Here is a 24987-nt window from a genome sequence, read left to right on the forward strand (position 1 = left end):
CAAGCGCGAAAGTTCCAGAAAAAGTGTTGTGACGCGCCGAGTCATCGATGACGATGCCAGATCGATATTACATACCAAATGTGGTGTTCCCACAAATATAATAAGAGCCACCAGTCTACTACGAGTGGCGAGTAACTCGCTGGAAATCAAAAAATTGATGCCGACTGTTTTCTAAGAGGGACATTTTTGAATTGTATCGCATTTATCCATGCGGTGCAGGCACCTTGTGCAACTGTGATTTTTGGAAAGTGATTTAATTTATTAATTAAATACAGTCGGAAAAATAAACACAAGTACCCCACAAAAATGTATAGGAGACATTTTATGCACATCTCGCCCAAAAAACCAGAGACTACCTCTAAGAAAATATCGAGAAAATGGCTGGGAGTAACAAGTGACGTCTCTTATCATAATTTATCCTCTTTGGTAAAAGCAAATTAGACATACATTTTTGATTTCCAGCGAGTTACTCGCCACTCGTAGCAGACTGGTGGCTCTTATTTATTTATCCTGTTTGGTAAAAGTACGTAGGCACTCACAGTTTCTTAAAGTAATTTTTAATAATATTGTAACGAATTTGCTTGCAATCCTCTTATTTGCCCTTTTGCTAGGTTCGTTTCGCTAAACTGTTGAATAAATAACTTCAATATTGAATAATGGAAAAATGGCCTTTATTAAAATACTTCACAATAACACTCAAACTGTGCAACGAATAGCTTAATACCCAAACTGATAGCTCAAATGAAACTCCACTATTCAAAATAATACTGCTATTGCTCGCTAGATATCGTCTTAGTAGTAACTGCTTGACAACTCAAATCAAACTCAAACTTCTCGCCTTTACTGTCGCGCCTTTTATACTTTTTGATTTCTAATTGCATACTTCTAGGCTTTTCCATTCCAGAACTTACTAGTTAATTTCGGCTACAAAATCGCCAGCCACAACTACGTGCACAAATTATTGCCCTCTCTTGTGACAACTCAGATAAGATATATGCATGTGTTTGTGCATTGCCGCTCCGCTGCTCGTATACGTACATATGTGTAGACGCAATTATTTATTCGTTTATGTAGATACATAATGATTGAATTATTGATGTAAATGTTTGTAGTTTACAGTCTCTCGAGTATGCATCTGTGTGTGACATCTCTCTCGGCTGCCTTATATATGTGTATACTTGATTTGATTATTGACGTAAATACTGCTTAGCATGGCCTTAGTGATGGTATAGCTTAGTGATACTAATATCCGTGACAATATTTAACACCCGACGGCGTATGAGTAACATGCAACGAAGAAGAAACGAAAAATTATTTCCAATGTAGGGAATTTAAGTCGACATTTAAGTATTTATTAATTTCTAATAATAAGACGTATATTAGAAATTATCGCTAAATCAAGAAGTATTCCTTTACCTAAAAAGATTAACAAATACAAAGTTTAGGCCGAGCTGCTCTTCCTCTGTCGCTATTTGCCTCCGACATCATGGACAAGACCATACATCTTTCGTATATCTTTTCTTTCGAACACTCCAAGGGTCACCTCAGCTACTGTCGCGGTTCCCAAACAAAAAATGGTCTCTTTCGAAATTTTGACTGTCAATAATGGAGTGGTTGCCAAGATGCTGACTTTTTGCTTGATCACAGCAAGTACTTCGTTTTGTCCTTATTCACCATCAAACCTATCTTTTATCTTTATTTTTCCAGTTTGGAGTAAGCAGAACTAACGGCGCGACTAATGTGATGATGTCAAATATTATTCCAGAGCATTTTAATTCTGCAGCTAGTACTATTTTCTCCAGCATCAAATTAACCTCGTTTAGTTTCCAACGGCTCGGACAGGTCCTTCCCAATTCTGACTAGAGCTGATGGTGTTACTCAACATCATTTTGCACACCCGCATAACTTTGTGGGGAAACCAAATTCAGAAATAACGGCATATAGGCAGCGCCTTTTCGTACTGGTCAGGGCGGATTTAAAATCGGTAATGTGTGTAAATTCTTATTTCGTAGGTTGTAGACATTTGGGAAGATTTAGGACGTTGTTATCTTTTAATTTGCTACTTTTATTTTTTCCTCTAAATTGGAGGGACGGGACCTACTTACATAAATACACATGTTATGCAGATGAGTGTTCGCTGAGAATATTTTGATGGCAGATATATGCTCGCAGTGTTTGCTAAACCACTACTGAGGAGTTTGCTTGGAAAAATGTGTATCTAATGTTGCTTTTGTCGGGTGTTTAGCCCAAGACCTTTCGTATGAGCAGGTTGTTGTTGTTGTAGCGATAAAGATACTCCCTCTAAAGTTTTGGGGAGTGTTATCGAATGTTGATAGTTCTTTGCCGGATATATAATCGATATGTTGGTAACGGTTTAATATGACCATTAGGGTGGATCGATTTGTATGGACGAAAGTTAACCGATATCGCGCCATGGCTTTTTCGATAGGACTTGGGCTCAGGAAAAAAAGATCCACTACGCCTGCGAAATTTAATTTGTTTTGACTCTTTTTCGACTTTCATTTTTACGGTTTTTTTCATGACCACCTACTAAAAAAATTTTCATATGTGTACCCATGAAAATTTTACAATAAAATGAAAATTTTTTTTAGTAGGTCATGAAAAAAACCTTAAAAATCAAAGTCGAAAAAAAGTTAAAAAAATGAAATTTCGCAGGCTCGAAAATTATTTTTTTGGGTATGTGTAGTGGAACTTTTTTTCCTGAGCACAAATCCTATTGAAAGATCGATGGCGCGATATCGGTTAATAAATCGACCCAGTCTAATGACCATACTGAACTTTCTAGGCCATCATGCCCCCCACCCCTCATATCCATGAGGAACTAGGGGTGACCAAAGCCTCGCCTGCTAAAGAAACCGGATGCGCCACGGCAAGGTGAGGTAGACAGTTGGATTGTAGAAGCTTTAAATAACGCGGGCAACTCCTTGATATATTTGCGCTACACAGCTCCTTGGATATTTTGGGTATTTTAGTCGTCTCTTACGACAGGCATACCTGCCGCGAGTATATTCTAAGCGCTCTATCCTGCATGGGCAAACACCACGGTGGTCTCGCATTCTCAAAGAAGGTTATCCTTAGTTGCGGTGTGCATCAGTTTTAATTTCGATGAAAAAAAAAATGTAATCTCCTTTAGCAAAGTCCTGGCTACATCAATGCCTTTTACTGTTCTTTCACTATAAGGTTGGTACCGGTTAAGACGCATATTATAATTTTTGTTGTTATTATTTTTGTTACTGCTATTATTATTACCTATGTATGTAGTTAAAATGAGTTACTTTTTACGCTGCTATTATTTCAAAGAGAAAATCTATCATTACAGCGCTCTCTTAAACTTCAAAGGGCATAACTATTTTCGCTCTTATTATTACATTCATACACTGTAAAATTGTCGGCATATGTATGTATATCCTAATTTAATCTCACAAAGAGTTCGCAAATTTCTGCAGAACAACGCAAGGCTTACTCAATTTATACTCAAATGGTGTGTGAGCTTCGTTAAGGCCTTGGACCGCATACGCAACCTATCATAACACACTAACTATCAGCATCCACCATCTACCTTCTTTCAACTGTTGTCCACCAATTCCCATATGTTCTCGAAGCTACCCTTCGTATTGCTGGTTAAGGCGATGTCTCAGCCAAAAGCAGCTATTTAGTGTGGCGCTCGAGAGCAATGGTGCAGGTTTTGTTTTATCGCTTAGGAATTAAGTTGTTATGTGAATTTTTTGGTGAACTCAACACATTGGTTGTGTGACATTGTATATTGGGTGTGACTATACATATATGAATATGTGTTAAATTGGCAAAAAAAGATTTCAAACAAAAAAGCTTAAGATTTAAATTGTGTGAAGTGGAGCAAATAAAGTATTTATGCATAAAAAATAGTGAAAAAGTGATGCTTTGAAGGTATCTCGAATTCCAAGCAAATAGCAATTGAAGAACCCAATCAAATTGGCGAAAAATTTATTCACATAACTACTTATTACGATTTGTACACATACATACATACATATGTACATATATGGATGGTTGTATGGACTGCAAAAATGTAATTATATATTCTATATAAGAGTATATACAAGACATATCAGCGATGATACTGCAAAACATTCTTTGTAAACTGTGAATTCTTGTATTTAACCAGCGGTTATCTATAATTGAATGCAGTTTTTAAATTGCTTGCTATTATAAACCGAATTATAAATAACCTAATTCGAAGCTATTGATTCGGAACGGTTTGCCAATATCCTGTACGATTTTGTAGAAAAAAAAGAACACACCCACTTCGAAACGCACACACACACACACACATTGCTAGACGCATTTACTAAACTTTCCATTGCCAGTTCTCGTTTAATTTTCGACAACACGGAAAAAGCTGATTTCAATTTCTCTAACGGTGTCGGTAGATTTCTTGATCGAAAAAATTGGTAAAAACACTTTTTTAAAATCTCTTAAATAATGCTTGATCTGTTAAAATGTGTGATATTACCATTATAGTGACAAACGTAACAGTTATTCGGTTTTAACCACCCACCGAGTATTTTATTTTTATTCGCGTGCAGAGCCGCTCCCAAAAAGCGAGAAGAAGAATAACAGCAATAACAAATTAAAAAGGCAAGCAAACGAGTGGGTCCGATGATGAAAAGGGGATTCTGTGTAGGGCATTCGCTATATAAATGTGAAATTTTACAAAAACACTGGTAAGGCATATACATACATACTTACATGCACATGTACATATACCTTTATATATATCTACATAGATCAGTTGAGAATATGAAAACTTAAAAGAATGCCGATGAAATATAACAATAAAAACAAAAACGTGTATAAACACCAACACAAGGTAATCGTCAGACATGCATACATACATCTATTTATATGAGATGCGTGCATACATGCATATAAATGTACATACAATATAATAGTATATGTAATAATTCAATCAAAGGATTTAAATTGAATATTCTACATTCTATAGCCATGTGTGTACATAAATACGTATTTATGTATGTAAGCATATATATACATATCTATGTACGTAAGTAAACACATTTCATCGTTTGCACTTACTTTGTTCATCAAATTTCGCAAAAACCCACACTTCATCACTGCCATTAGACAATTACAAATTGTCTATCGTTATTGCTGTTGGTACTGTCACCTGCCTATGACCGTTTGCAGTTGTAGCTAAAAATTAGTTAGTGTGCGGCATAGTTGAATAGGATGTCAAGGCCTTTGCTGTGCCATCGTAACTAAATGTTATTTAGATGGAGCACTGCCTTTCCAAACGATTTCTCCTTTATATTTATATATATGTACATACATATGTACCTATATTAAGGTGGAGTGATACCCTATGGATGTTTTTTTTAGCAATGAAAAGTTGTCTTTATAAGAGTTAACCAAAACCGCCAAATATTATTTTCGTATGATGGAGTTTTGTGGTGCCTCCATCCCCAAGAAGTTGAGCAAAATAATCGCGATTTTACAAAGCTCATTATTTACATATTTCTTTTTTAATATACATAACTTTAGTAAAATTACATATTATAACTAAAAACGACAAATTTTAAATGGTTTAAACAGTTTTTTGTTGATAATAGTATGTTTCTAATCAAGTGTATAAGTAAGAGTTTTATTTGGAACATAGTAAGCCATGAAAATCAGTAGGCTTTAAAATCAATGAGCACAATAACAACAAGAGAAAGTAAAGCAATGACAAACAAAAATTTTTACCTACCGTCTTTTTCAAAGTTTAGTTGCGTTGGGGCCCCTCTAAACATACGATGAGTAAAATAAAAATTTTCAACCTTATTTCTGGTGTAGAAATGCAACTTTCTGTAGGTCAGCCAAAAGCGATTTCGAAAAAAAAATAAATTTACGCCACCCTAATGTGTATGTATACCATTACATAAGAAGTTCACACTTCTTATCTTTTCGTTAATGCGAAAATGTGCTAACTACTATTGTATGCAAAGATTATTATTAAAATATTTTTCTTTTAAATTTATTGGTTCAATTTTTTCGAATATGTTTTTGGGTTGAACTGAAAACCTCCCGCGGCCTTAAGTTCCCTTTATTGGTCACGACATACCTAACTTGACTTTTATTCTAGTATGTACTATTATATTTAAATAAAAGAATTATTATATGCTCTTTCATTCTTTTTAATATTAATTTCAAATTAATTTAATTAAGTGAAGTTTAATCAATTTAATTTAGTTATTTAAAAAAAAATGAAATTAGTCAATTTTGCTTTTATTTTAGGACGATTATATTTAATTCAACGAATTTCTATATGTTATTTTATCCTTTCTAATATTTAATTCAATTGATTTAATTAAATTTAAATTAACTTTATTTAATTTAATTTAATTTAATTTAATTTAAAACATAATTAAATTTATCTATTTTACTCTAATTTTAGTACTATTATATTTCATTCAACGAATATCTATATGTTATTTCATTCTATTTAATATTTAATTCAATTTTATTTTATTAAGTTAACATTAATTTAAGTTAATTTAATTTAATTTAATTTAATCAAAACGATTTTCCATTTTGTATGCTTTCTTAATTGGCGCCACCATAAATCTACTGGTAGTGCTGTTACGTACCATATACATATATGTATATATATTGCAAATTTTGTTAAGATTAAAACTTTAACCACCCCAGCCGATTTTTCCACGATCTATATACATATAACATCAAGGACCATATTTCCGCCAAACTGCACAAATGATTTGATTTACTGCTTGCACAACTTTTAAATTTTCCTGTACTAAAAAAATTTTTATGATAATGAAAAAAATATTTTGCGTCATAGAGTTAATTCATTCGCCAAATTTCACCTTTCCATCAGTATTTGTGGATGCATTCTCCCATTTTTTTCTTGAATTTTTCGAAATTTTGCTAAGTGTGCGAGGTTATAATAAGATTTTGACCATTTTCAATACCAATGTAACATCGCCATTGCTGTAAATGCTGCTAACTCCATCCAATAAAAATTCACAGCAGAACGAAAAAAATCAATTGCAAGCATATATGTAATACTTCTATATTGCTACAAAAAGCTAAGTACATTCCCCAACATCAGAGTGCCGATATATTGCTGTTTACATGTTTTTGTTTTTGTATTCAATAATCGAATGAACCAAAATTTAAGTTTTTCCTTGTCACACTTATGCTGCTATAATCACAAAAATTTTATAGGCTGTCTTGCTTTGATTTCGCATCCAAAACCCATTGCGAGCATTTTCTATTAGCAATATAGGAGTATTACATATATGATTGCAAGAAAACGTCAGTCAACATTCTAAAATTTAAAGTGTATTGAAATTTTGTGGAATTAGCTTCTCATAATTTTGTTGGAGTTTGTGACTCTAGACAATAAGCTCATATTTTTCTTTTACCATCATGTACAGAAACCGTCTCCCATTACACCACTATCGAAAACTCTTTTTGAGTACAAAGTGGGGCTTTCATGGCATCGTCGACGATATCTTTAGTTCAAATAAGTTCGTCTACCAGATTTGCTAAAAATATCTGAATTCATAGCTCGATCTATGGTATGAATGAACTGTACTTTGCTGATCTTAAAGCGCGGTATCCAGATTATAAGAAAACGATCAAAAAATGTGTTCTCTTTGTAACCAAACTTGAAATTCTTTTACTTCAAAATATAATTTTTTTTAACTATATCTCTATAAAACTGGCTCCGTATCGTGTGTTATGTTTCGTATCGAAATCAAGTTTTCACTCAAATATTAAATCCAAATAGCTCTAAAGTCGCCCGAATAACGACTTATGTGAACTGAGACTTCGCGTACTACTTAGATTTATAATTTATCATAAATTGTATAAATATTTATAAACTTACAATTATTTTTGTTTTTATCGGCCTATTGATAAATGATTCAAGATTCGATTCGACCTCAAGGCTAGAACCATGTCGGAACGATACAAGGTGGCAGCATGGGAGAGCTGATTATAAACTTTTTTTATTTGATTTGATATTTGTCCATCGTATTTACAAAAACAAAGTACATGGAACTTTTATTTATGCCATGCTGCCACCTTGTTTCATTCCGCCATGGCCAAAACAATGATTTTTTTTATTATGATAATTATTGTTTTTTTTTCAATTTTTTTTAATTTGAAAAATTGTATTTTGTTTTTGGGATAGTAAGTAGAAATTTTTTCAGACAACTTGCCATAGCTGCACAGATAGATCCATTTCCTCATCAGTACGCTTTAGGCACGCTGCGCTAACCATTTAGCTATACAGCGGTGGTTTGTTTGACTGATAAATTACTACTTCTATTCTTCCTTACCAACTATATTTAATCAGCGTTGCGCCATTTGTTGCAAATCACTGATAATGCTGGATTTGTTTATTGTCAATTACTGTGTTTGACATTCCCAAGTTCTCTTGGTTTATTAACAATTGTTTTTGTTTTTATCGGTCTATTGATATTGATTGAAACCTTGAATTATTTATAAACTGAGTGAAAATGGATTCCGATACGAATCGTAACACACGATACGGGCCCTAGCTTTCGACATGCATTCTGCTTGCATCAATTGAAGTCTGCGATGATTTCTGCAAGTCTCCGAGAAATGTATGGATCTCGAAACGAATTTTATAAATGAATAATAGAAAAGGAAAATACAAATTTAAATAAAAATACCTCAAATTTGGCTCACAAGGGAAAGTAAAAAAATGCCTTGAGTGTTTTCTTTTGATCTGGGCCGTTATAGAGTTATACGATCACGTATCAAAAAGCAATTTCACTCGAAACGATAAATCAGAAACTTCAAAAAAATATTTGTAAAAATGATAATAAGTTTTGGACCTCATGAGTACTGGTAGCCACCATTTCACACATTTACATAATCCGATTGCCCATTTCAGAGCTATTGGGATTTAAAAATTGATTTCGTTCACGCGTATCGAACGTATAACGCGACACGAGCCCTGGATACCGCGCTTGAGCCCGTAGACCATCGGAAATGGGTAAAGTATAGGGAAAAAGTATTGAGGTAAAGTATCGATACTTTACTTAGTATTTTGTAAAAAGCATCTAGTATGAAATACTTGAGTATTTTTTGGAAAAGGAGCGATACTACTCACTGTTGTTGTTGTTGTATTAACGATAAAGACACTCCCAAAAGGCTTTGGGGAGTGTTATCGATGTTGACGGTCCTTTGCCGGATATAGATCGGGCACGTTCCGGTAACAAAGCACCATTAAGGTACTAGCCCGACCATCTCGGGAACGATTTATATGACAACATTAAACCTTCTAGGCCATCCCTCCCTCCCCACACCCTAGTTTCATAAGGAGCTTGGGGTCGCCAGAGCCTCGGCTGTTAATGAAACAGGATTCGCCACGGGTAGGTGAGGTTGGCAATTGGGTCGGAGAAGCTATATATTGCGTTGTCAAACCCTTGAGAGGGTTGCGCTACACAACCCCTTGAATCCCTTATCTCTTGAATACTACTTACTCAGTACTCGTATCGTTCAATCACTACTCACACCTCCAAAAGGGTGCACTGTTAGTTAGAAGAGCTCATCAAATTGTGCACTATCAAACCATGGAATCCGCAAAATTGTGTGCAACCCTCAGCTATGATACGAGGTCAAACTTTTCTATGTAGTCTAGTTGGAACACATTTCACAGCATTGTACACTGGTCGGTCTTATATGGAGTTGGTGGCCAAAAATACTTCCAGTAGAGATATCAACGTGAAACTTAGGTTACGGCTTTACAAATATGCAAGAATTTTTTTTTCATAAAATTGGTGCGGGTGTACCTTCATACCCATCCACAACCACCCACTTTCATCGCATGCATATAGATGCCCGATAGTTCGCATTGGTAAGATGTGTCTACCGCAAATACAATGTTTAATAGGATTAAATAAAGAAATTAAAGTTATTAAAAGATCTTGCATACATAACAATAACAAAACAACACACACACACAAATGTTAAATTTGCATATCGTCGACTGGATAAAATAATGTCGTATGTGACATGTGAGCTCATATAACATACGACAATAATTTATCAGAGTGACGATATCAGAAAACTGTCGCAAAGCATAGTTAGTGGCAGAAAGTGGCAGCTGATATTAACACTTTAGAATCTCAAAACTTTGAGCAATAATAAGATATAAGTCCCTACGTGAGGATCGGTGAGGAACCCAACTAAAACTTTAGCTGAAATTGAAATATTTGTGCAAATAAACACTAATAAAGGAAATTTTAAATAAGAAAAGTGGAACACAACAAGCTAAAGACACTAAAATTATTTCAAAATGAAGTAAATATCTTTGAATTCAATATTCTTTTTTATTTATTTCAATACAATGATATTTTATGTATTTTTAAATAGCTTAAACTTGCACTTTATTTTTAACTTCCTCACAAAAACCAACTAATACCATAACCTCACTTTTGAAGCTATTCTTAAAGAGTACTGTTCGATTACAACAAAAACGAATATACCTTTTAAAAGGCTGTTCTAATAAGATATACTAACGACACATTTGGTGACAAACTTTTCACTTTGATTTTTTTATTTTTGGCCTATGGAACCGACCACTGTGCATTGGCGAGGATTACTCATACGCCATGTCAAACAGTGAATATATGCATATGGCCCAAATCGCGGGCTCTTACGTGACATTCGTACTTACATTTTGACATAAAAAAGTTTGATAATGCCTAGAGTTTGTTACATCCATTATTTTGTATAAATCATTTTGAAAGTGAATACCTTCATAATGTTGTACCTTACAAAAATATTGTGGGATGCGCTTTTCAAAAGTTTCTGTGATTTGAACAATGACAACTACATACGTTACATGAATCCGGTATTTGGTTTTGCAGTCGCCTCACGTCAGTGGAAAACGCTGCTCTATTAGCAAGTTAATGACAGCGTCAAGTATATTATTTACAAGCTTACGGATGTAAGTAATGGATGAAACATCAAAGACAACGAAATAAACAGGCGTCGGACCTCTATGCCAGGAATTGCCCGGTGAATCCTGTACTCAAAGAACAATACCCAAAAATTTGCAGCAGAGGAACGCACACTCCCTAAGGAAACGCGAGTCACTCTGGCTCAACTTCGATCAGGATACTGTAACAGGTTAAACCCTTACCTATCCAGAATCAACACCGACATACAAAACATATGTCCTGCTTGTAACGTGTCCCCACATGACACCAACCATCTCTTCAACCGGTATTATGGAACCAACGCCTCTAACACCTCTCTCATTATGGTCCACCCCTGTTGAAACAGCAAGTTTTCTTGGACCCCCCATTAGACGATATTGATGAAAATGTGTGATCGGTCGCATCTATTGGATGGGGTGAAGCACCGCTACAACAACACCAACAAGCAATTTTTGTTTTTAAAATTTTTCAGGAGCATAAATGTTAGGACTGTTACGTTGCATGTACGATTTAGAAGTGAGATTTAACTCCGGAATAAGATAGATTGTTTTATTTTGCATAAATGGCACACAGCAGTAAACGTTAAAAACATTAGAGCAATTTTCTCAGTCTAGTATCCATAGAAAGCGTAGAATATTTTCCACCTTTTCTAGACTAAATTTAATACGCACAGATAGGTTAGGTTAGGTTGAACTCGCCGGTCCATGAGGAGCTCAACCAAACTGAAAAACCCTACCAAAAACCAGAACCTATGTTATAAAATAACTCCGTCCTCTTGGCAAATACCAGAAGCTTCCTAGGATATAAGCCACTTGCTGCCTCTAGATCTGACAGCTGTATCACACCTAATAGCTGGAGTCTTAGCCTGGCAAGCGCAGGGCAAGAGCACGGAACGTGCTCGATCGTTTCCTCCTCCAGCCCGTACTTCCTACATCTGCTATCACTGACTAAGCCTAATTTAAAGGCATGTGACGACAGAAGGCAGTGTCCAGTCAGAATACCCGTCATGAGTCTGCAGTCCTCTCTTTTTCATGATAGAAGCAACTTTGTTAGTCTAAGGTTGTAAGACCTGCACATAATCTTCGACACTTTACAGCCCCGCGCTTGAACCACCGCCTTTCCTGCTTGGTCGCTCATGTGCACCTCTTGCCTTCGCTTAATTTCGCCCAGTCTAATTGGGACGTCCAAGCAAGCTTATAGGAATGCGCCCTTTTTAGCTAGTTCATTCTCTTTTTCATTCCCATCTATTCCCATATGCCCTGGGACCCAATATAGATGTATGCTTCTCCCTGTCCCGATTCTTTCCAGGGACTGCTTACACTCGAATATACGCACAGATAAGTGGCAGTAAAATGGAATAAAGTTCTGTAAGGAAACAAAGCGTATTTTTTTTTGGCAGTTATGTCGCTGTACACTTTGTTGTTTTGAGCATTTGATCTTTACAGACCTTAGTTCTTCTTACTTGAAGAATACAAGGAATCTCGTGTAGATGGGCAAGAACCCGCGAAATCACAAAAAAAATTGGCTCTAGTTTCATTTCTCTCGATTTTGGCCATATGACCATTGGTAATTATTTCTTTGGAAGTAGGCTCGGGTTGTTTAGAATGTGTTCGGTCGTCAGTTGTATATCTTATTGAAATTTGGCACCCCTCTCTTATCTTCTAACGCATGTTTGAATTAGTTTTTACCTGCACCTTTTTTGCTGATAGCACACATGTCAGCATATCGCGCTATAACCTCCCAAAAGACGACATTAAGAACATCCAGTAGATAAATTTTTAATATTAAAAAATATATATGAAATAATAATAGTAATAAAGAAATATCTATATATGTTCAGTTCAAACTGTTTTATTCATAACTTCTTCACGGCTTTTCATACTGCTTTCAAGTTTGTGCTGTTGACTTAAGTTGCAAACCCCTATCACAAATAAAATTTCGTTTGCTGTGTTTTTTAATAAACCATGAAACATCTCTTATGGGGCTATTACTTATTTTGCTAACTTTAGTAGTATTATCCTGTCATCTGACTTAGATGTAGTCGGTTTTGTATTTGTTCTAAGCACAAAAATATTTGCCGAAGGTTAATGCGTCTGTTATCGTTATGGGCATCACTTCAGCAGATGTAAATCCGGGGCTTTCCGGTATTAATACCTTCTGGTACTATTCCACCTGGACGGTCAAGGTGACAGCTGTTTCGATTATATCTTGTCAATCTCTTCAAAGCATTTTTCTCGGAACTGGGTTTCGAACCCGCACTCCTGCGATGGTGCAACTGTTACAGAAACATTCAGCCAAAGCCGTGCCTTTGTTGTTGCCGTAAATGATTTGGAGCTTATGCCTAAGGATGGGAAAGATGTGTTAAATTTGTCAGACATCTATACTGAATGAGTCCATAGGCTGCATCAACATTTTTGGACTCGCATGTTACCAATGGGCATCACTGAACGTTCTGAACACCTTGAACGCCGCAGATCAATTAAATGACTGAACAGTAGCGAAATTGAAGGAAGGATATGACTACCCATAATTTTTTAGAAATTAATACGTCCAAGCATTAATTATATAAATAGGAATAAATGTGATTCGTTCAGCAATTTCCACGTGCTGAACACCAGGCCTGCGGGTTCTGACTTACGGCCCAAGTTTCAATTCCCTAGCTCACCGGGAAGTTACTCAAAAATAGATTGCAAGATTCCCCTCGTTTTTCAAGGATTTGTAGTTATCTCACTTAGCGCTACACCTAGCGGAATTATCTGTAAATTATATTGTCACCAAGCCTCGAACTGTGCGCCAAGTTTCAAGTCTCTAGGTCACCGGGAAGTTAGTTAAGAATGGATTGAAAGATTCCCAAATCAAAATTAACTTTCTTAATATCTCGATCCTTGCGACACCTAGCGAAATTCTTTTGATCAAATATTGCATTGTCACCGTGTTCTGACCCACGGCCCAAGTACCAAGTCTCTAGCTCACCGGCAAGTTATTCAAAAGTCGACAGCGAAATTCCCCTCGTTTTTAAGGGATTTATAGTTGTCTCAATTAGCACGCCACCTAGCGGAATTTTTTTTGATAAAATATTGTATTGTCACCGGGTTCGGACTTAAGGATGGGAAAGGTGTGTTAAATTTGTCAGACATCTAGTCTGAATGAGTCCATAGGCTGCATCAATATTTTTGGACTCGCATGTTGCCAATGGGCATCACTGAACGTTCTGAGCACCTTGAACGCCGGAGATCAATTAAATGACTGAACAGTACAGTATTATGGTTCCTAGACGCAAGGATGTTGAGTACAACTTTGGCGAAATTGAAGGAAGGATATGGCTACCCATAATATTTTAGAAATTGATGCGTCCAAGCATTAATTATATAAATAGGAATAAATGTGATTCGTTCAGCAATTTCCACGTGCTAAACACCAGGACTGCGGGCTCTGACTTACGGCCCAAGTTTCAATTCCCTAGCTCACCGGGAAGTTACTCAAAAATCGATTGTAAAATTCCCCTCGTTTTTCAAAGATTTGTAGTTATCTCACTTAGCGTGCCACCTAACGGAATTTAGTTTGCCGTAAATTGTATTGTCATCAAGCCTCGAACTGTGTGCCAAGTTTCAAGTCTCTAGGTCACCGGGAAGTTAGTTAAACTTGGATTGCAACAGTGCCAAATCAAAGTTAATTTTCATAATATCGCGATCCATGCGACACCTAGTATAATTTTTTTGATCAAATATTGGACTGTCAACGGGTTGTGACTCACGGCCCAAGTTTCAAGTCTCTAGCTCACCGCGAAGTTACTTAAAAATCGATCGCAAAATTCCCTGCTTTTTTTCAGGGACTTTCAGGGATTTTCTTTTATCTCGATTCGTCTGCCACCTGGCGGCTTTTATTTGCCTGGAATTGTAGTGCCATCGACTCGCAAACTATGTGCTAAGTATCAAGTCTCTGGATCACCGACAAGTTAGTTAAAAGTTGATCGCAAAATTTCCATTTTAAAATAAATTTTCTGTATATCTCGATCCGTGCGCCACCTAGCGGATCTTTTTTTACTTGCATTGTAATGTCTTCCAGGTATGAGCTATGTTCTAAGTATAAAGTGTCTATCTCAACGGGAAGTTACCGAAAAAGACTTTTCCGTGGGTCAAAACTTCGTATGGAAATGAGGGGACAAACATGAAAGGGACTTAATATAAAGGTAAAATAAAAATAAAAAAAAGCGGATCTACTCTCGTTAAACCATTCTTCAACGATCTGACTAAGATCTGTCCAAATTCGAAATCAAGCGACAGAAAAATCTATTGACTCCACGAAGTGGCTGATAATGGGCGATTGGGACTTTGTTTAGGCCATCACAATGGGCCCATTTATGGTTCTTAATAACCTATTCTACACATTTACAAACGAACTGATATTTGCATACTTAGTTTATAAGTATAACAGAATTATTGTCAGCAAACTCAAGATGTGTCCTCACAAATTGAAAAGCTCCGTACATAACAACGCTGAAATAAACAATAAAACACAATAGAGCAGTATGTAAATAGGCATGTATTATAAACATATTTACGTATACTACGTACTACTTTACGGAGGCCGGAATCATACTATTTTTGTTGTTATTGTTAATCCTTTCAATTTGTTTTCTAGTCTGCTTAATTTAATCAATTTTAAGTGTAAACACTTAAGGCTTACAAGAACATAGGTATAAGTTAGGTTAGGTTTCGTTGCGGACAGAACAAGTCTTTATCTTATAGTAAAAAGGAAACAATTCAAAACATTAAAATAAAATATTTTGCCTAAATACATATTTGAACCTTACCTTATCAATATCGTAAATATGCATATTTGGATGGTTGGATGTTTGTCTATGTGACTCAATAACGTCAGAATGGTCAAATGGATTTAAATGAAATTTTTCACGCAGATAGCCAATGGTCTGGAAGGATCTGTTTGCCATTATTTTTTTGGTGCCTCCTGGGAATAGTTACTTTCGAGTAATTGTGAATTGTCAAGGTCAGTTTGGAAAGGCTGCACTATCCCCTTCATTATCTATTTACAGCAAATTATCCAGTCTATATGTCGCTTCTTTAGTTTGCAGATTTGCTCAACATATATGTCGTAGCAGTGTTGGCGGTCCCTGTGGGATGCTTTCCCAGTACTGGCTTGACGAGGGTTTAAAAAATGATGGCGGTTGCAATCCTACAGGATTAATAATAGCTAGTGGCCCTTTTTTAAAGAAAACCTATATCCTCTTGGATCTTAGGGATATGGGATTCAAGGGGTTGATAAGCGCAATTCATAGCATTGTCAACCTGACCTATGCGAGGCGAATCCTGTTACAAATATGCATGTATCATACACATATTTAGCAGGCGAGGCTCTGGTGAGCCCAAGCTCCTCATGGAACTAGGGGGGGGGGGGTTGAATGGTCTAGATTATTCAATGTAGTCATATTAAATCATTCCCGAGATGGTTGGACTAGTACATTAATGGTTCTTGTTACCAGATCGCAGCGGATCCTTATTCGGCAAAGTAGCATCAACGTCGATAACACCACCCAAAACCTTCGGGGAGTATCCCTATCCCTACAACAATAACAACTCAGGGATATTAAGCCTAGAAAGATTTCCCCATTACTTTTAAAATATTTATTATTAATTTCCCAATCGGAGTCAATTATGACTCGCCAAAGCCACGAACCATTTGCACTTGTGAGGATGCAATAGAAGAGGAGTCGATTTATCCTTTCCTTAATCAATGTCCGCTCTCGGAGTTAAGTGAAGTGATCTTGCGCTTCTACCCAACTGGTTCAATAGGAAGTAAGGTTTAGTAATGAGTAATATTAATGCCCAGCGACTGCGTTGGCTAGGCCATGCTGTGCGAATGGATGAAGATGCTTCAGCTATTCTGTCTATTCGGAACCTGACTATACTAGCCTGAATTTATATTTTTCGGCTGATGGCAAAACCAGAAGTGACGTTTGCAATTTGTTAGGCGGCTAAAATTCGTCAAAAGGTTATGGGCCAAATTAAAGTTCTGCCTATTTATTACTTTGGCCCACCGAAATGGACGGCGTGCAGTCGTGGAAAGTCCTATGGATGCCCCGACAACTTAGCCTAACTTAATCTTAGATTTGGGCCACGTCGTCCAAACATTTGGTCAATATCTCATCGGCCTTCACTAGCGAAATAAGGTTGCTTTCCTCTCGTTATTACTTCGCTGCAAAAACTTTCGCAGAACAGAAGCAGACAAATAGATTTTCAAAAGTGAAGACAGGAAATGAACAGTAAAGTATTAATTTTCACTTTGGCTTGCTGCCGCCCCGTCATTTTTGGCAGTAAAAACGGAAATGAAATAAAAATGAAATTAAAACAAGTATAGTTTTCTAGGTTCGGGTGCAACCGAATATTATATCCTCAGCGTGAGCTTCAATTGTACATTTCATTTCAGATAAATTACTTTTCAACATAACACGTGGCATCGCCCATTTAAAAAAAATATCTCCCCATTTCCTCTTACAATAAAACTTGATAAGTGAAATATCATTGATTCAAAACTATTTTTTGCTAAGTTATAGCTTATTATTCTAGTCTGCGATCCTTTTAAACTTGTTTTCTATCTAAGTTGCCGGGGTCCTTAACCGATCTCGTCCATTTTTATTAGAAATATTTTCTGCTATAAGGAAAATATGTGTACACAATTTCATTACGATATGTTAATTTTTCTTCGAGTTATGGCTACCGAAACACAGAAAATTGCTTAGTCATAAAAGGGGCCGTGCCACGCCCATTTTTTTTAAATTTGTAGTTTTTCTTATATATTGTTATAAATTCACTTGGGAAATGAAATACCATTGATATAAGCTCTTGTTTGCAAAGATATTGCTTATTTTATTCGTCCACGTTCTTTTAAAAATCTTTTTTATAAAAGTGGGCGTGGTCTTTGACCGATTTCGTTAATTTTTCTTCAAAGCATTCCTTATAGTAAAGGAAACCTCTCTGCCGAATTTTGTTATTATAGATTAAACGATTTTTGATTTATAATTAATAATATTTGTAAAATTCATTTTATCACAAGTGGGCCACGCCCATTGTAAACAATTTTTTTTCAAATGTTTATCAGGAGTCTCAATATCAGTCCACACGTCAAATTTCAACATTCTAGGTGTAACATTTACTAAATAATTAGGTTTTTTGTGTTTCCTAAAATGTTATATATATAAAAAGTGGGCGTGGTTATCTTTCGATTTCGCTCATTTTCAATACCAATCTATTCTGGGTCCAGATAAGCTCGTGTTCCAAATTTGGTGAAGATATATCAATATTTACTCAAGTTATTGTGTTAACGGACAGACGGACGAACGGGCATGGCTCAATCAAATTTTATTTTTGATACTGTTGACTTATATCTATCTGGATTCCCTGTACAACCAACCTTTATCCAATCAATGTTATAATAACCTGTGTACAAGTACAGCTGGGTATAAAAACGAAAGAAAAAACATCGGCTTGGAAATTTCACCCTAACGCAAATCTTATATCGATATGGTAAATATTTATATTACTGACAATAGTCAAACGAAGTTATTTTTATGTCGAGAACACCATTTCTATATTCAACCGAGCTGCGAATAAATTACGTTATTACTTTATCATCAGCGAAGATTTAAATAGCAAAAATAAGTATGTAATTAAAAATATATGGTACATAGTCATAGTCAAAATAAAATAGGTTTTAAATTTAGTTGTAGATTTTTTGACAGATAGCTCATAGAAAATTATGTCAAAAAGCTGCGCCTAAATTTAAAATCTATTTTATTTTGACTATGACTATGCGCCTATATATTTTATAGTTAACTAGAAGAGCCGGCAGACGTTGCCCTGCCCTAAATTTGGCCTATCTGCATACATTTTAATAAGCTTTTTCCATCTGACTCAGCTCTCCCCCCTCTTCACTTTTTCCTAATCCTTTTATTCACTCCTCCCTCCGTATTTTTCGCTTCATGTATCTCCATCTTCGTCTCATTCTATCTCTTTTTAAATCTCCTTCTCTCTTTTCTCTTCTCTCAATTCCTTCTCATTATTCTGCATCCCTTATGGCCTTTCCCAGAGGCAGGTATATATTTTATTCCAGTCCCAGTCCCACTCCGAGTCTCAGTCCCAGTCCTAGTCCTAATCCCAGTCCCAGTCCGTCTCTGGATAATATATTACTCTTACTAAAGCACTCATCAACAGCTTTCATTTGATATCCATATTGTATAAACACTGTCTAGGCATTCACTGGCCCACGTTTTGGCCTATATATCGAAACCCTAGTCACCCAGGGGTATGAAAATTATCATGTGCTATAGCACTCATCAACAGCTTTCATTTGATATCCATATTGTATAAACACATTCTAGGGGTACCAGGGTCCACGTTTTGATCTCAAGACCATAGGCACGTTGCGAAAATCAAAATCAACTAACCATCATCTCTCCTTCCTGTATCTTTCCTAAAAATTTCATGGCAATCTGTAGAGCCGTTCTCGAGTTATGGAGTGACAATCAAAATGTACACTTCTTTTTATATATATAGATTGCATGAGCATGATGAATGCGTCAGCAATAACAATACAGGTCTTACAAATGGTTTACGGAATGCATAAATTGCACAGATTGTAAGCTAAATGAAAATATAACTCTGCTTCAACGGAATTTCTCTCAATCCTTTCATTTTGCCCTCGAAAGGATTGTGCAATTATTATTCATAATTTTACGCCCCGTTTTGTTATGTTAATAGAGGGGTTCGCTGAGTCCTGCAAACAGTGTACGGATCGCAGGTAATGCGTGAATTGCACGGATTTGTAAGTCACAACAACAAAATACACACCAAAGGTTATATGCAATCCGTCCAATTTATAGAATGCTTAAAGCTGTGACATTTTCGTGCCGATGTCGAAAATGAAAATACAACCCTGGGCCCGTATTACGTTTTATGATCCGTGATAGAAACATATGGGCCAAAACGTAACATCCGTGATCGTATAATTCGTCACGTAATAACGTGATTATCGGATTATGACACACGTAATTTTGGATCGCAACATACGTGACGAGTGACTGAATGTACACGTTACGTTCCATTTTCATTCAAACACAAACTGCCAATCGTATACACACATATTTCATTGAAAATGTAAGTAAATTGTTAAAATAGATGAATAAATAAAATATAATAACAGATTTCAAACTCTTATTATTAACAAAGGTAAGCTTACTCCAAGCTAAAAGGAAATATTGGCGGAATGCATGGCGAGATATCCGCTTTGGTATCGGCTTTCTTCAAATTTAACTTCACTATTACTGGTGCTCAAACAAAACAATAAAATTGGATCCATCGTAGTTGTTTACATTATTATACTCAGTTGAGCAGAGCTCACAGAGTATATTAAGTTTGATTGGATAACGGTTGGTTGTACATATATAAAGGAATCGAGATAGATATAGACTTCCATATATCAAAATAATCAGGATCGAAAAAAAATTTGATTGAGCCATGTCCGTCCGTCCGTCCGTCCGTCCGTTAACACGATAACTTGAGTAAATTTTGAGGTATCTTGATGAAATTTGGTATGTAGGTTCCTGAGCACTCATCTCAGATCGCTATTTAAAATGAACGATATCGGACTATAACCACGCCCACTTTTTCGATATCGAAAATTTCGAAAAACCGAAAAAATGCGATAATTCATTGCCAAAGGTGGATAAAGCGATGAAACTTGGTAGATGGGTTGACGTTATGACGCAGAATAGAAAATTAGTAAGATTTTGGACAATGGGCGTGGCACCGCCCACTTTTACAAGAAGGTAATTTAAAAGTTTTGCAAGCTGTAATTTGGCATTCGTTGAAGATATCATGATGAAATTTGGCAGGAGCGTTACTACTATTACTATATATGTGTTAAATAAAAATTAGCAAAATTGGATGAAGAACACGCCCACTTTTTAAAAAAAAATTTTTTTAATTCAAATTTTAACAAAAAATTTAATATCTTTACTGTATATAAGTAAATTAAGTCAAAATTCAACTCCAGTAATGATATGATGCAACAAAATACAAAAATAAAAGAAAATTTCAAAATGGGCGTGGCTCCGCCCATTTTCATTTAGTTTGTCTAGAATACTTTTAATGCTATAAGTCGAACAAAAATTTACCAATCCTTCTCAAATTTGGTAGAAGCATAGATTCTGTGACGGTAACTGTTCTCTGTGAAAATGGGCGAAATCGGTGGAAGCCACGCCCAGTTTTTATACACAGTCCACCGTCTGTCCTTCCGCTCGGCCGTTAACACAATAACTTGAGCAAAAACCGATATATCTTTACTAAACTTAGCCCACATACTTATCTGAACTCACTTTATCTTGGTATAAAAAATGGCCGAAATCCGACCATAACCACGCCCACTTTATCGATATCGAAAATTACAAAAAATGAAAAAAATGCCATAATTCTATACCAACTACGAAAAAAGGGATGAAACATGGTAACTGGATTGGTTTATTGACGCAAAATATAACTTTGGAAAAAACTTTGTAAAATGGGTGTGACACCTACCATATTAAATAGAAGAAAATGAAAAAGTTCTACAAGGCGAAATCAACAGCCCTTGGAATCTTGGCAGGAATACTGTTAGTGGTATTGCATATATAAATAAATTAGCAGTACCCGACAGATGATTTTCTGGATCACCTGGTCCACATTTTGGTCGATATCGCGAGAACGCCTTCACATATACATCTAAGGGCCAGTCGCTTTTAAGACCCTCACTAATACTTTTAATTTGATATGCATATCGTACAAATACATTCTAGAGTCACCCTGGCCCACCCTAATGGCGATATCTCGAAAAGGCGTCCACCTATAGACCTAATGCCCACTCCCTTTTAAAATGCTCAGTAACATCTTTCGTTTGATACCCATATCGTACAAACATTCTAGAGTCACCCCTGGCCCACCCTAATGGCGATATCTTGAAAAGGTGTCCACCTATAGACCTAATGTCCACTCACTCTTAAAATGCTCAGTAACACCTTTCGTTTGATACCCATATCGTACAAACATTCTAGAGTCACCCCTGGCCCACCCTAATGGCGATATCTCGAAAAGGCGTCCACCTATAGACCTAATGCCCACTCCCTCTTAAAATGCTCAGTAACACCTTTCGTTTGATACCCATATCGTACAAACATTCTAGAGTCACCCCTGGCCCACCCTAATGGCGATATCTCGAAAAGGCGTCCACCTATAGACCTAATGCCCACTCCCTCTTAAAATGCTCAGTAACACCTTTCGTTTGATACCCATATCGTACAAACATTCTAGAGTCACCCCTGGCCCACCCTAATGGCGATATCTCGAAAAGGCGTCCACCTATAGACCTAATGCCCACTCCCTCTTAAAATGCTCAGTAACACCTTTCGTTTGATACCCATATCGTACAAACATTCTAGAGTCACCCTTGGTCCACCTTTATGGCGATATCTCGAAAAGGCATCCACCTATAGAACTAAGGATTACTCCCTTTTAAAATACTCATTACCACCTTTCATTTGATACCCATATCGTACAAACATTCTAGAGTCACCCTTGGTCCACCTTTATGGCGGTATCTCGAAAAGTCGTCCACCTATAGAACTAAGGATTACTCCCTTTTAAAATACTCACTACCACCTTTCATTTGATACCCATATCGTACAAACACATTCTAGAGTCACCCTGGCCCACCCTAATGGCGATATCTCGAAAAGGCGTCCACCTATAGACCTAATGCCCATTCCCTCTTAAAATGCTCAGTAACACCTTTCGTTTGATACCCATATCGTACAAACATTCTAGAGTCACCCCTGGCCCACCCTAATGGCGATATCTCCAAAAGGCGTCCACCTATAGACCTAATGCCCACTCCCTCTTAAAATGCTCAGTAACACCTTTCGTTTGATACCCATATCGTACAAACATTCTAGAGTCACCCTTGGTCCACCTTTATGGCGATATCTCGAAAAGTCGTCCACCTATAGAACTAAGGATTACTCCCTTTTAAAATACTCACTACCACCTTTCATTTGATACCCATATCGTACAAACACATTCTAGAGTACCCTGGCCCACCCTAATGGCGATATCTCGAAAAGGCGTCCACCTATAGACCTAATGCCCATTCCCTCTTAAAATGCTCAGTAACACCTTTCGTTTGATACCCATATCGTACAAACATTCTAGAGTCACCCCTGGCCCACCCTAATGGCGATATCTCCAAAAGGCGTCCACCTATAGACCTAATGTCCACTCCCTCTTAAAATGCTCAGTAACACCTTTCGTTTGATACCCATATCGTACAAACATTCTAGAGTCACCCTTGGCCCACCCTGATGGCGATATCTCGAAGAGGCGTCCACCTATAGACCTAATGCCCACTCCCTCTTAAAATGCTCAGTAACACCTTTCGTTTGATACCCATATCGTACAATCATTCTAGAGTCACCCCTGGTCCACCCTAAAGGCGATATCTCGAAAAGGCGTCCACCTATAGACCTAATGCCCACTCCCTCTTAAAATGCTCAGTAACACCTTTCGTTTGATACCCATATCGTACAAACATTCTAGAGTCACCCCTGGCCCACCCTAATGGCGATATCTCGAAAAGGCGTCCACCTATAGACCTAATGCCCACTCCCTCTTAAAATGCTCAGTAACACCTTTCGTTTGATACCCATATCGTACAAACATTCTAGAGTCACCCTTGGTCCACCTTTATGGCGATATCTCGAAAAGGCATCCACCTATAGAACTAAGGATTACTCCCTTTTAAAATACTCATTACCACCTTTCATTTGATACCCATATCGTACAAAAACATTCTAGAGTCACCCCTGGCCCACCCTAATGGCGATATCTCGAAAAGGCGTCCACCTATAGACCTAATGCCCACTCCCTCTTAAAATGCTCAGTAACACCTTTCGTTTGATACCCATATCGTACAAACACATTCTAGAGTCACCCCTGGCCCACCCTAATGACGATATCTCGAAAAGGCGTCCACCTATAGACCTCATGCCCACTCCCTCTTAAAATGCTCAGTAACACCTTTCGTTTGATACCCATATCGTACAAACATTCTAGAGTCACCCTTGGTCCACCTTTATGGCGATATCTCGAAAAGGCGTCCACCTATAGAACTAAGGATTACTCCCTTTTAAAATACTCATTACCATCTTTCATTTGATACCCATATCATACAAACACATTCTAGAGTCACCCCTGGCCCACCCTAATGGCGACATTTCGAAAAGGCGTCCACCCATAGACCTAATGCCCACTCCCTCTTAAAATGCTCAGTAACACCTTTCATTTCATTCCCATATCGTACAACTAGAGACACCCCTGGTCCACCTTTATGGCGATATCTCGAAACGGCGTCCACCTATGGAACTAAGGATCACTCCTTTTCAAAATACTCATTAACAGCTTTCATTTGATACCCATATCGTACAAACATATTCTAGAGTCACCCCTGGTCCACCTTTATGGCGATTTCTCGAAAAGGCGTGCACCTATAGAATTAAAGCCCATTCCCTTTTAAAATACTCATTATCACCTTTCATTTGATACCCATATCGTAACACATTCTAGAGTCAGCCCTGGTCCACCTTTATGGCGATATCCCTAAATGGCGTCCATCCATAGAACTATGGCCTACTCTCTCTTAAAATACTCTTTAATACCTTCCATTTGATACACATGTCATACAACCACATTCCAGGGTTACCCTAGGTTCATTTTCCTACATGGTGATTTTCCTTATTTTGTCTCCATAGCTCTCAACTGAGTATGTAATGTTCGGTTACACCCGAACTTAGCCTTCCTTACTTTTTTCTTTTTCCTTTTCCAGCTACACCTGAGGACTCGAATGAAGTTTATAAGAGCTTTCTATGCAGCAATTTCTTGTTTTTTAT

The 24987-nt window shown here is 36.8% G+C and overlaps 2 protein-coding genes across 2 annotated transcripts in view; one reads left to right on the forward strand and one right to left on the reverse strand.

The window, feature by feature from the left end:
• Positions 1-816: 816 nt before the first annotated feature.
• LOC137237932 (ATPase H(+)-transporting accessory protein 2-like) overlaps positions 817-24987 on the reverse strand; it is a 224376-nt gene continuing 200205 nt past the window's right edge. Inside the window, exon 6 of the mRNA XM_067762317.1 lies at positions 817-1242. The gene's annotated coding sequence lies outside the window, so the exon portion shown is untranslated. The remainder of the gene's footprint in view (positions 1243-24987) is intronic.
• LOC137237929 (uncharacterized) overlaps positions 4326-24987 on the forward strand; it is a 636630-nt gene continuing 615968 nt past the window's right edge. Inside the window, exons 1-3 of the mRNA XM_067762311.1 lie at positions 4326-4451; positions 4522-4724; positions 4788-4870. The gene's annotated coding sequence lies outside the window, so the exon portion shown is untranslated. The remainder of the gene's footprint in view (positions 4452-4521; positions 4725-4787; positions 4871-24987) is intronic.

Source organism: Eurosta solidaginis, chromosome 1 (assembly GCF_040869045.1).
Source record: "Eurosta solidaginis isolate ZX-2024a chromosome 1, ASM4086904v1, whole genome shotgun sequence".
Lineage (NCBI taxonomy): Eukaryota > Metazoa > Arthropoda > Insecta > Diptera > Tephritidae > Eurosta > Eurosta solidaginis.